Genomic DNA, 14,571 nt, shown 5'->3' with positions numbered 1-14,571 from the left:
AGTCATCTGTACCCAGAGAAAGAACTGTAGGAATGTGGATCACAACATAACATTTTCACTTTTTTATTGTTGTTCATTTGCATTTTGTTTTCTAATTTTTTTTCTTTTTTTTATCTGATTTTTCTTATACAGCATGATAATTGTATAAATATGTATAAAAGAATTGCACATGTTTAACTTATGTTAGATTATTTGTCATCTAGGGGAGAAGGGAGGAAGGGGGAAAATTTAGAACACAAGGTTTTGCAAAGCTGAATGTTGAAAATTATGCATATTTTGTTGGTTTTGTTGTTGTTTTTGTCTGGGGCAATTGGGGTTAACTGACTTGCCCAAGATCACACAGCTAAGAAGTTGTTGGAATATATAGGAGAGCTGTTGGAATACACAGGAGCCATCTGACAGTGGCTGCTGAAGATCCAACCCAGAATGGATCTCCTCTTGTGAGAGGATTATATGAGGATACTGAGAGGCGGTTACATTCACTGACCTCTCTCCTCTTCCCTCTGCCTCCAATTTATCTCATTCCCAGTAGGCAACGCCTGTGTCAGCAAAGGCTGCCCTGCAGCTTCTTCAGATATTATGATCCCCAGCTGTAGAGGCTCTCAGAGAATTGACCTGCCCCTTAATAAGAAGTGTTACTTTTCAGAGGCCAGATTTGAACTCAGGTCCTCCTGACTTCAGGGCTGGTGCTCTGCAGTCTGTACCAACAAGCTGCCCCCCATGCATATGTTTTAAAAATAAAAAGCTTTAATAAAAAAAAATTTAAAAAGGCACACACACAAACAACTGATTCACTTAGTCCTCCTAGTATTAATATAGGGTAAACTTACAAGGTATACCCATTGAAACCAGTGTTTTTGCCTTTCTTTGTATTCTCAGAACTTAGTTTGGTGCCTAAGCACATAATAAATGCACTTAATAAATGTTGGTAACTAACTCACTGGCTGAATTGAACTGAACTGAATTAAAACAGCTTTTCCAAGTGATGGGTAGAAAAAATTCTGGACTTGGAATCGGGAGAGGTCTGAGTTCAAATGCTACTTCCGGCACTTATTAGCCCTGACACATAATAGGAGCTTAATAAAGGCTTGCAGAATTGAATTAATTGCTGAGTTGGGGAACTACAAGATAATATAGACAGAATGCTGATCCTTAGGCCTGAGAGTTCTGCTTTGCCAAGTAATTGGCATTCTTCCAAATGTGCGTCTCTATAATGAGAAGGTGAGGCTAGGTCCTCTGTAACCTTGAGCAAAAAATCACCTGACGTCTTCAAATCTCGTTTTCCTCATTTAGAAGAAAAAGGTGTTGAATGACATGACTGCTAAAGTCTTTTCCATCCTAAACCTGTAAGCTTATTATATCATAGCCCCCTTACAGCCCTCACATTCTAGGTTCTAGATTCTCACACCCCAGGATTCTTGCCAGGTATCCACAAGAGACTTGGGAATCACTTTGTCCCTAAGCATGGGAATGGGTTCTAAACATGACTATTTTAGGAGTGAGAGGTGATGAACAAGCTTGATGTGATCCATTTACCTCTAGGCTACTTCAGATAATGCCATAAAAGAAATTGATACTATTTCTTTTCATCCTGACCCAAGTTCTAGAATCCTGTCATTTCATCAGTACTCTAAGGAGCTGTGATTTCTCCAGTGGGAGCCTCCTCCACATGACAGAAAATCCACCTCCCCTGTGTCCTTGAGAGCTACTATGGCTAGGCCAGTAATGTCTTTTTTTTTCTTTTTTTTTAACTGGGGCAACTGGGGTTAAGTGACTTGCCCAGGATCACATAGCTAGGAAGTGTTAAGTGTCTGAGAATGGATTTGAACTCGGGTCCTCTGACTTCAGAGTGCTCTATTTACGGCGTTACCTAGCTGCCCCCCCAGTAATGTCTTTCCGAATTTGGCCAGACTAGTCTTCGAATAACAATCATTGGACCTATACTTAAATCCTTCTCAACTTTCTAGGGCCTTCTAGAGCATGGGATGATTTGGAACAGCCTTTGAATCCCCTGTATCACCTCCATGACATAGTGAGAAACAAAGAAAGTGCAATAATGTTATACCCCTTCCAGAATGCTCTCCTAATTTGTAGTCATATTCATGTGATGAATCCCCAGAGAGTAGCTATTCCCTTAGGATCCAAGGGTATTCCTTTTGTCTCTACTCTTTTAAAATATAGCTCAAAATTATATAAGATAAAAATAAAGTTCATAAGTCCCCACTAGTGTGCTTCCCATTAACAATCAATCAGTAGACCCAATTAGCTCTTAGCAAAAGCATTTAACTCAAATAGCATAGTAATTATAAATATATCTCCATAAATCTAAGCTCAATCTTACACAAGTACATATGCCGTCCATGGGGTAGTGAACACAAACATAAAGTACAATGATGTGATGCATATGTGGGAAATACACATAGCCAAGACAACCTACCACTCCGGAAATACAAGACCCCAAAGTCTTAGAGTCATCTCAAATTTCACCTTGGCAGTTTTGATTGATGGGTTGCTTGACTGGGTTTGCTCTTTTTAGGGCAAAATATGTCCCTCTGGACAAGTCACTGCTAAGTGCTAGGACTGATGGGGGGAAGGAGAGGTGGAGGAGTGAGAAATCCCTTTGTACCCCCTCTCAGGAGTATCCCTCCACAATTCCTTTGAGCTTTGGCAGGCAGCTAGATGCATCTTGGCTATTTAAAGTCCTCAGAAGTGGAAGTCATTTGCTTCCTCATTCATTCACCTTTGCTCCCTTTTTAATTCCATCAGAGAGGTGTTTGTACATTACACATTTAAATCTGGTCATGAGTAACTGCATTCTATTATAACCGACTTGTTTTGAGAAAGGAATTCTCTTTCCCCCTTTTACAATAATAATGTTAAAAATAATAGCAGCAACAACAACAACAATAGGAAAGAAAAGCTTTCAAAATAAAGCCAGCAGAAGGAATCAAAATCATGTGTGAGCATCTTTCTGTTCTTCTCTCAGAACATGTCATCTCTATTATCCTATTTGCTACTAGAATTATACCCAGGTGCTTTTAGTGAACCTCTAGACCAAAGCTTTTATTGATCTACAAAAATTTGTTGTTTACTTCAATTTAGCAATGGTCAGTGGTACATTAAACATAAGAAAATAATATCATGATAGCAGCTTGTCCCAAGGCTATTTCTATCTTTTCTCCACTAAACAAGATGATGATGATCATGATGATGATGGTGGTAGTGGTGGTGATATTGACAGTCTGTATATGTTTTTCTAAAACAAAATCTTGTTTTATCCAATAGATAAACTCCTAAAATCAATTGATCTTCTGAAAAATTCAATGAAAGGATTAGGATTATGGTCTATCCCTAAGGTCCCTTCCCACTTTAACGATCTATGAATTTTAATGCACTTAAGGGACCTCTTATTACTTCAATACTTCCAACATCTATAATGTTGTTTGAATAGACATTCTTTCCACCAACACAGATTGAGACTCAACCCCTACCCTATTCCCATCACTTAGCAAATGATCTTTGTGAGTTTCTGCAACTGAAAAATTCATCCCTCTGCATCCAGCATGGTTATGAACCTCTCCAGACTTAGCTAAATTGACTCTCAGGCATCAGATGCATATAAACTCGTTCCTGGGCCCAAAGTCTTTTTCTAGCTTTAAATTCTTAATAGTACCCAATATCACCTCTATGCTTTCTAGAAGCATTGGAAGAAGGACTATAATGGAGAAAGGGACTTTAGTATTAGAAGGAAATTTGTTAAGAAACATTTTTATCAAATGACCACCAGTATCTTGTTATAGACATGATGACTTCAAGAAATTATCAAGAAACAAAGTCAATTGCCTAACGATCAAGGAAATGTCTGGACTAATATAGTACATGAAAGTGAGGGAATGTTATTATTCTGTGACTACAAAGAATTCAGAGAAGCATGGGAAGACAGATAAGCTGATATAAAATAAAGTGAGTAGAACTATCTACAAGAATGGTTCTAACTGGAAACTGAGTGGATGCCCATCAATTGGAGAATGGCTGAATAAATTGTGGTATTTGAATATTAGAGAATATTAATGTTCTGTAAGAAATGACCAAGAGGATGATTTCATAAAGGCCTGGAGAGACTTACATGAACTGATGCTGAGCGAAATGAGCAGGACCAGGAAATCGTTGTATACTTCAACAACATTACTATATGATGATCAATTCTGATGGATTGAATTCAATCATGAATTTCATCAATGAGGTAAACTAAATCAGTTCCAATAGAGCAGTAATGAACTGAACCAGCTACACCCAGCAAAAGAACTCTGGGAGATGACTATGAACCACTTACATAGAATCTCCAATCCCTCTAATTTTGTCCGCCTGCATTTTGGATTTCCTTCACAGGCTAAATGTACACTATTTCAAAGTCTGATTCTTTTTGTACAGCAAAACAACTGTTTGGACATGTATACATATATTGTATTTAATTTATACTTTAACATATTGTACATGTATTGGTCAACCTGCCATCTGGGGGGGGGGAAAGAGGGGAAAAATTAGAACAAAAGGTTTGGCAATTGTCAGTGCTATAAAATTACCCATGCATATATCTTGTAAATAAAAAGCTATAATAAAAAAAAAAAGAAGAAGAAGAAGAAGAAGAAGAAGAAGAAGAAAAAAGAATGGTTCTAAATTACAGGACCATCTGTAACTAAGAAAGACTATTTACAGAATGACTATAACAATGGAGTGGAAAGTTTTCTTTGTAAAAGTGAGGTACTATGGAAATGGAATGATTCATAATAAGAACAGCTAACATTTATATAGAGTTGTAAAGGTTTACAAAGTGTTGTGCATGAGTTTTCTTATTCGATCCTCATAACAACCCTGTGAGGTTTAGGGGCTGTTATTATCATCCCTATTTTGAAAAATGCAGAAACTAAACAATTAGGTAAATGTCTAATGCAGGATTTGAATGCAGGTTTTCCTAGCTCCAAGTCCAGATATCTATTGTATATTTTGATACTTCAATGTTTAAGTTGTGTATACTGTCAGAAACAGTTGATATATTGGTTTGATTTTGCTGAAATGCTTTGTTCTCTCTTTTCTTTTTTTATTCATTGTTGGATGGCTCTATGGTTAAATGAGAGAAAAGGGATATATTTGGAAAAGAAGGTGAAGGTGATGTCAAAACAAAAGACATCAATCAAAACAATTTTAAAAAAGAAAATCTTTATGCTTCCTGATGCCTCCAGTGGTGGCCAGGCATGGAATCAGCATTTTCCAGTGGCTTGAGCAATCCTGTTAGCAGAAGGGCACTTGTGTTCCTCCATCCGCTGTCTCCAGACTCCCTCAGCTAGGGAATTCCAACCAGTCCAAGAGGGTTTAAGGAGTCCTCAAAAGACTCACTCCCGTTCAAGCTAGGCACTCCCCCTCACTGCTCAATGGGACTTCAGAGTAGAGATAAAAGAGACTCATCCTATTTCCCAGGCTAACACTGCTCTGTGACCCAGCTTTCCCCCATCACACAGTCATCAGTGTAACTTGTCCCTGGCCCCAGAGCTATATCAGAAACCTTTGCTCCCAGACAGATGTACTTTATGTAAGTTTAAGTGCTGGGATTATCACCTTCTTTTTTTCCCCTTCTTCTCTCAGTTATTATTCTGGACCTGATCCAGGCCAGGCTGCCTTGATCACTAAGGCAGATACAAGATCTGGGAGTCTTATCAGGAGACTGTCCTTGGACAAAAAGGTTCCATTCAATACTCAGCTCACAGGGGCCACCCCCACCCAGTTTTAAGTGTCCTCCAACCGCCTAATGTGTTCTATGTGTTCTACATTCACTTATTTAAGAGCAGGGCAGTCCAACGAAAAGAGCTTTAGCTTGGGAGTCAGACAGTAAGAGTTAAAAAAAATCCTGCCTGGTAGATCATGTCTCTGTGCCCTCACTTAACCTTCCTGTGCCTCAGTTTCCTCAATGTTAAAATGAGGGATTGAACTAGGTAGCCTCTAAGGTAGTGGCCAGTGCTAAGTGGTGATATCTATTGTTCACACATGACATGGCTGGGGCGGGGGAAAGGGAATGCATAGAATATATTTTCCGTGGGGATAGCACTGTTCCATTTTCTCTTCCTATTCCCAGCACCTAGCACAGTGCCTGGCACTCGATGCTTGTTGGATTGAATTAAATTGAAGAGAGGAGTGAGAACTCTCCCGGATGGTTTAAGCCTAATGTAGTTTTGCCATCTATAAAATGAGTAAGTACCTCAGAGTTCTTGGAGAAGAGTGTTTAACCTTTACCTCAGGGTGGAAAAGTCCCAGTGTAGCTGGACAAGAGACCAATGAAATGCAAATGAGGTGCAAATGAGCATGCAAATATAGTGAGTCACCAACTTGGGCTTTTTTTTTTTTTTTTTTTTTTGAATAAGGTAGCTAGCACCTTCTGTCATTTCCTCAGGAGCCAAATAGAATCTCCTTGGCCCCCTTCTCAAGCTCAGGGTCCATTCTCCTGAAGGTCATTTAACCTGCCTCAGTATCTGCTTTCCACTGATAATAATAGCTCTATCTTAAAGGCTTGCGAGGAGCCGCAGAGGTAAGATACATAAAGGGTGAGATTAGCTGTTATTATCATGCTCATCAACAGAACTGTCCTCTGTGACCCTCGATTAGGACCCAGTCTCCTTCTGCAAGCCTGGAATTCCTCCCTCCTTACTTCTGACTCAGAATCCCTCTCTTCCTTTAAGGAAAGCTTAGACTCATTCTTCTATATCAAGCATCTTCTGATCACCCTCCCTCCCAAACTGCCTTATGTTTAGCTACTTTGTGTGTGTCTATAATGTATATACAGGTATACGACTATGTGGATATGTGTGTGTACGCACATGTGTAAATAAATGCCCAGCCTCAGACACGAGCTATATGAGCTTGTACAAGTCACAACCTCAGTTTCCTCATCTGTAAAATGGGAAGCATAGCAACATTTACCTCAGAGAGGTAGGAAGAAATGAAATAGGACTGAGGCAGCTAGACAGCACAGTGGACAGAGCACCGGCCCTGAAATCCAGCTTCAGATACTGAATACTTTCTAGCTGTGTGACCCTGGGCAAGTCACTTAACCCCAATTGCCTCAGCAAAAAAAAAATAATAAAATGAAATAAATACCTTTGAAATGAGATACTATTTTAGCACAATGCCCAGAATATAGTAGGTACTAAATAAATGTTAGCTATTATTATATATATATAATATATTATATATTCTTGATTATATAATATGAACACATAATTATGTTCTAGAACATGTCATATGAACATACAATTGTCTATTCTAGAATATATAACTGTTTTTACATATTCTAAAATATGTAATTATGTTCATACGACACATTCTAGAACATATAACTCTGGCTTATATGCTCTAGCATATATGTGTTATGTAGTCTATAATATATTTTATATATGTATGCTATATATAATATACAGCACATATATTACATATATGTAATTCTATCATACAATATACATGCAGTTATACAAATACATCTATTACATGTAGTGTATGTAACATGCTTATTTATTACCTTTAGAGTTCCTACCTGCCTGCCTCCTTAGAACGTACCTGCCTCATTAGAACTCCAGCTCATTCTGGGAGGATTGCTTCACTCTTTTATCCTCCACCCCCACTCCCTAGCCTTGCCTCGAACAATGCCATACTAGTCAATTAATACATACTTACTGATCATCTATCTTCTGTTCCAGACAGACAGGATCTCTTTGGGGAATCATAAAATAAGAGGATAATGGACTTGGTGTTGTCAGGATCTGGATTCAAATCCCACCTCTGACATTGACTGATTATATGTCTAGGGGAGTCACTTCACCTCCAAACTTTCATCTGCTCTTCGGCAGAATGAGGGGGCTGGACTAGATGGTCTAGAAGAGTCCTTCTTGTACAAAATCTAGACTTCAGAGGAGCAGCTCAATGGTGCAATGGATAGAGTGCCAAGTCCGGAGTCAGGAAGGCTTAATCTTCCTGAGTTCAATTCTAGCCTCAGACACTTACTAGCTGATCCTGGGCAAGTCACTTAAGCCCAATTGCCATAGCAAAAAAAATAAAAATAAAAATAAAAATTTTTAAAAAGAGAGAGAGAGACATAGTGTCTTGGCAGCTGAGTGATTATACCACTCAGGAAGGCAAAAGAGTCCTGAGAAGTAGTGCAAAACCAGGGGGAAAATGCTGGATTTGAAATCTAGAGAACCTGGTTTCATAGTCTGGCTCTGATACTTAATTACTTATGAGACCTTTAGCTGGAAACCAAGGTCCAGAAACTCATTTTCTTTTAACTGGTTGAATATAACTGGTTTCCCCCTCATTCTGGATATTCAATTTTATGCATTCAAAAACACTGTTCTGAGAAGGGGTCCATAGGTTTTATCAGATTGCCACAAGGGAATGTGGCATGAAAAAGGTGAAGAAACCCTGCTTTTAATATATATTAATGTATTATAATTACATATTAATAACTCCTTATAATATATTAATGCCTAATCCCATGTCGAGGGAATAGCAATCTAGCAATAAGGTTGTGGGTGTTTTTAGGATGGTGGAGCCTGGGCATATTTTCAGGCCCAAAGGAATTGAGAAAGCATCGGGGGTAGGTAGGAAGATACCTATCACCAGATCCCAAGATTCAGTCTTAGAATTCTCAAAGATCAAGTAAAAATCATATAAACTGGGATCACGATCCAGTCTTCTTGCTCGAGTTCCGAGTCAATCCCCAGGGACCCCAGCCCATCACCTCTACACAGTCCCCCCCCCCCCCCAGGAATTGCCAACTGAGACTGCAAGCAAACACCAAGTGGCTGCCGGGGATGGTAATTACCGTTGTGTTTGTTGAGCCGTATTTGCATTTGTCTGTCATTTAACTTTCCTCTCTTGCCTTCAGTCAGGCTGGGGAATGGGCCTTTCCATTTGCTTGTTTGTTTTTGCTGTCAGATTCTCCAGCTCCAATTGGAAGACTTTCAAAGAGCCTCCTTCATTAGCAGTCCAAATCCGAACCCTGGGACCTCCCCCCCCAAAACCCTCTGCTGCTCCCCACATGGAAATCATCTGACCACTTCCATCATCATCATCATCGACCAAAAGTTCTGTCCCAAGTCTTCCCTTCACAGCTTTCGCCAAGCTCGTGACATTAAACATTTATGGAGGCTGTGGAGGATCAAAGCCTTGGCTCCAGCCTCAGCAGGGACCGGTAGGAGGGCTGGAAGGCTCCTTCCTGTTTGGAGAATGAAAGCATCCCACTCCAGATCTATCCGCTGGACTGATTAGAATGGTCAGACCTGTCTCTTTTTGGCTTTAGGGTGAAAGATGGACTCCCTCCGCTGCCAGAGCTCTGCTGCTAGAGCATGGACCCAGAACCCACCTTAACTTAGGCTCAAGGGAATGAAGGTCTCATTTTCTATGAAGAAACAGAATCCCTTCCCCTAATCAGAGCCATAACTAAGAGATCTGAGCCCTGGAGCCATGAGAGAGAGGGAAAGAAGGAAGGAAGGGTTGAGGAAGAAAGGGAAGAAGGAAGGAAGAAAAGGAGAGGAGGGATGGAGGAAGAAAGAGAAAGGAGGAGTAACAAAGAAAAAAGCAAAGGAGGGATGGAGGAAGAAAGGGAGGGAGGAAAGAAGGAATGGAGGAAAAAAGAGAGGAAGGAAAGATTTAAGGTAGAAATCGAACCCAGGTCTATCTGACTTCAAACCTGGCACTTCTCATGATGCTCTGCTGCCCCTCCACAATGCTGATCGGGAAATGTTCCCCTGCTCCTACCCCTTATAGGTTAGGGACAGAGGGGAAGAGTTTTACTCTTGAGCTGCCCACAAAACCATGTAAGAAACTGAGTATCAGTTCCCTTCCTAATATCCCTCCCCCACACAAAGGACATGCTTGCAAGCTCTCCTGGAGGATAGTCATTTCCTCTCAATATCCTTTGGAAAGTATGTGTGAAATTAAAGGAAGAGCTGAGAATGAGTACCCAGTGTACCTGTAGTCTTCAAAAGGGCAGGTTGAGGCTTAGTGCTTGAGAAAAGAGGGAGAGGACTTCTTCTGGGAGTTAGATTAAATTTTATAGCCGCTCTCAGGGGCTTCTATATGAGATCTATGACCCACCAGCCCATCTGGGAGACCCTCTCCTTTCCCCTTTACCTCCAAGCCCTGATATATTCCTTATACTACTGACTATTGAGTGCCACCCAAGGGTGAACTTCCTGGAAAGAGCACTATTTTCAATGTTAATCTGGGCTCTGTGACCCCTCTTAGACTTTTGCACTGTTTACTGTGCTGTGAACTGAGAAGGTCTTTGAAGCTTCTTCTAGATCTCTCTTGTGAACTTGTGATCAGTTACAAGTGCTGAACACCGACTTTAGAAGACTTGAAATCAAGTCGTTCCTCAAACACATATTAATTCACTTAATTTCTCTATTCCTAGGTTTTCTCCTCTATAAAGTAGAAGTCATAATAGGACCTGTCTCCCAGGGTTTTTGTGAGGATCAAGTAAAAGGATTTATAAGAGCTTCTAAAACTGCTCTGTAAATATTCATTACTATTATCTTATTAATTCACTTTTGGGGGCCTTGATTTCCTCATCCACACAACAAGGCTTGGATCACAGTCTCCATACTTTCTTCTGGTGCTAAAGCTAGACTCCTACAAGTACCAAGAGTCAGCTGTCTGCCCAGTGTGATCTGAAATTCATAAGGGGGGCATTTATGGACCAAAAAAAAGATATCTCCCCTTTGTTTGCCCAGATGTGTGAAACCCCTCCGGTAGGGACTCGAGTCTTTGGCTCCTCAAGACTTCTCAGTTAATAGACTCAGTATGAAAAATGCCATCTGTATCCAGAAAGAGGCCTATGGAAAGTGAACACGGATCAAATCATAGTATTTTCACCTTTTTTGTTGTTGTTTGCTTGGGTTTTTTCCTTTCACATGTTTTTTTTTTCCCTTTTGATCTGATTTTTCTCATGTAGCATGACGAAACATGTTTAGAAGAATTGCAGATGTTTAATCTAGATCAGATGGTTTGCTGTCTTGGGGAAGGGGGAGTGGGAGAAAAAATTAGAACACAAGGTTTTGCAAAGGTGAATGTTGAAAACTATCTTTTCATGTATTTGGAAAAATAAAATACTAATAAAAATCAAAAATAAAATTTAAAAAGATTTCTTAGTTAGGGTGAAAACACTCCATGAGAACATTAATATCATAAGTCTATATTTATAGACTTTATAGATAAAATCTTTATAAAAGCAGGAGATGGTTACCTGAGTTCATGCCCCAAGATCTCAGCAATATGGTCCCATTGCTACCTTGCCAGCTCCTTTTCCTGTTTAACTTTACCTGAGAATAGATTGAAAGTTGGAAGGGGCTGTAGAGCTTATCTCTACATTCCCCCCTGTTATCTCAAAATTTTTCTTTCTCTACCAGGGATCATTTAAAATTCCCATCTTCATTCCTGGGCTTCAGTACACCTGGTTTCATTACAAATGAAGAAACAGGTCCAGAGAAGTTAAAATAGCTCCATTCATAATCACACAGGCATTAAACTTCAGAGTCAGGATTCACATACAGGCCTTCTGACATAAAGCATTTAGCACAGTGCCTGCCATTTAATGGTTCCTATATAAATGCCTCTTGACTTCCTTTCCCCTCTTTAGATACCTGAATGTTGTTCTCCTTGCTTGAAAGGTAATCTCTCTCCACCTATGGAAAGTCTTCCCATCCTTCAAGCCTACCTGTCCACCTCCCCATCAAGGCTTCCCTGATTAACCCCTGTTGGAAATGTTGATTTCCTCTGAACTCTTTTGGTTCTCATTGTCTATACCTCTTGTATAGACATGCCATAATGCCATGATTTATCATCTAGACAGAGAACCCCAAAGGGCTAAGTCCCCTGCTTTATACAGTACAGATCCCCTACAGGGCCAAGCAGAATGCATTGCACACAGTGGGTTTTGTGCTTTGTTTTGGTGATTGGGGAGTATAGAAATATCTAGGGAGAAACTCTTTCAGAGAAGCCTACTGAAAACTTTGCCTATAGAACACTACTACCAGTCCCTCCCCTGTTGCTGAGATGCAAGATCCCAAGAAACCTTGAGACACTCAAGCACCTCCTCGTCCTTAAATAAGAGCCTTTCTCATGGAGCTTAGTGGAGATAGAAGATGGAGTCAGTCACAGCTTATTCAGGGGAGAAGGGCACCCCCAGGGGGGACTACAATTCCCACCATACAATGCAAACCCTGTTTGCCTACCTCAGGGCAGAGCATTGCATTCTGGATCTCGTAGTCTTTACTGACACTGCCACCCACCCACCCCCACCCAGAGAGTCCTAGCCCAGGACTGCCAGTAGAGAGAGCAGGTTTTCCAAAGTCTCCTGTCATCTTCCTTACCCCCAACAGCAGAGGCCAGGCCAGCAGGAATCCTGGCTGCCTGGAGAACACTGCATCACCACTCCCACCCCCAGCCCTCGGTTACTCATCACCACCCAAGCATTCACCACCACCACCATAGCTTCCCAGTGACTCACCTTCCTCTGCCCAGCCAAACAGGCTTTCCTAAACTCAAGAGTCTTGGAGGATTAGAGATATGTGCCCTGATGAATCCTCATGGAAGAAAACATCTTCAAGATATTCTCTCATCTTTTTCTCAGTCGGAACCCAGCTGTATAATTTTACACTCCTCTTTCCTCCGTCTCTTTTTCATTTTCCATTTTTTATAGTGTAAAAGGCAACCTGAAATGGAATCATAAGACAGGCTTTTAATGCCCAGCCCTAGTTCTGCCTGACCTTGGGCAGGTGATTGAATCTCTCTGGACCTCAGTTTCTTCATCTGTAAAATGAGGGGATCAGATTAAATACTCTCTAAGGTCTCTTCCAGTTTTAAATCCTATAACGCATAAAATGTTAGAGATAGGAGGGACATTAAGGAACATCTAGTCTAAGCCCCCTCGTGTGATAGATGAGCCTCTGTCCTCTCCATCCCTGTCTTGCTTTCTCTTGACCTCTCTATCTGGAGTCTGTTTCTCTCTCCCCCCTCCCGGCTCCCCACCTCCATCTCCCACCTCCCGCCTCATGCTTTCTGTCTCCTTTTTCTTTCCTCCTTTAAGTGACTGTCCAGAAATCATCTCCCAACGTCTCCCTTGGCTAATTCTACACGCCACCTGCCTGCTGCATGGAATTCTTTATCGCTGTTAAAGCAGCTCCCCTGAGCCACAAAGGGGGAGAGGAAGATGATCTGGAGAAATTGACTGAGTAGGATGACAGTGTGGGGGTCGGAAACTGCTGAAGGACATTCAGAATAAAGGGGTTTCTAGAAATGTGGCAGCGATCTGTGATAAGTGTTTCTAAGTCAGGGCCAATGTGGGGGGGTGCAGGCAAGGAGGGGAAGGGAGTACTATATTCCTTTTCCCTCAGCTATAAAACAAATCCACCTTAATCCAGTTTATGGAAAAGGCAAGTACTGAGCTCTGAGATAGTCTAAAGATGTCATGGCAAAGGAATTGAGTACATTCAATTCATATGGTTCCCCTGCCTCTTTGACTGCTTTTTTTCTATCACTTTTGCTGGCACCACTAAATCCAAGCCCCTCCTGCCAAAGTCCTGTCATTGGCTCTCCCTTTCCCTTTACTCCTTTGGTGAGCTCTTCCATGCCTAACTTTACAATAATTACCTCTATGCAGATGATTCCTAAATCTCTCTCCACCCCTTATCCCTCCCTAGAATTTCAGTCTCATAGTTCCAGATTCTCGTTATTTATCTCTACCTCCATGTTAAACCATGAGCCCAAGCTTAACACGTCCAGTTCCTCTCCTTCTCACAAATCTATCCCTTCCCTTCAGAATCATCTTAGACCCTCTCCTTCACCCCAGTTCTACAAAATTACTTACCAAATCCTGTCAATTCCACATCTCTTTTCCATTCCTATAGCATCGCTGTAGTTTAGGGTTCCATCTCTTCTTATATGGTAAATTATAATAGTCTTCTATTTGGTTTCCAGACTCATCCTTTACACCACTTCTTATGTGATCTTGAGCTAGCAGTGAATAGTATGTAATAATGACTCTGAGCCAGAAGATCTGAGTTCAAATTCAATTTCTTATATTACTTATGTGGCCTTTGGAAAAACACTTAATCATTCTAGGATTCAGTGTGGTAATCTGTAAAGTGAAGAAACTTAACTAGATGGCTTTTGAAGTCCCAGTCAGCTCTATATTTATGACCCCATTCCATATCCCTGAGCACTCTTCTACTAAAAAAGATTTTCAATGGTTTCTCATTGCCTGCCAGATACAACATAGATCCCTTATTCAAAAGGCTCCAATCTGTCTTGCCAACTTTAATTTCATTTCCTCATTTTGATGTAGTCAACCTGTAGCTCCTTCTAGGGTGTTTTTGCTGACCCCACCCTTCCCCACTGCTAGAATATACTCTTATTTGAGAAAGGAAATAACAGGGATAAAGTCATACAAAAAATAACTGTCAGAGCCGGAGTCAACTTTCTTGCCCCTGTACCTGCAGATTATGATAAATAATAGAGGTACATATT

Source organism: Sminthopsis crassicaudata, chromosome 4, assembly GCF_048593235.1.
Source record: "Sminthopsis crassicaudata isolate SCR6 chromosome 4, ASM4859323v1, whole genome shotgun sequence".
Classification (NCBI taxonomy): domain Eukaryota; kingdom Metazoa; phylum Chordata; class Mammalia; order Dasyuromorphia; family Dasyuridae; genus Sminthopsis; species Sminthopsis crassicaudata.
Note: the sequence above shows the minus strand (reverse complement) of the source record.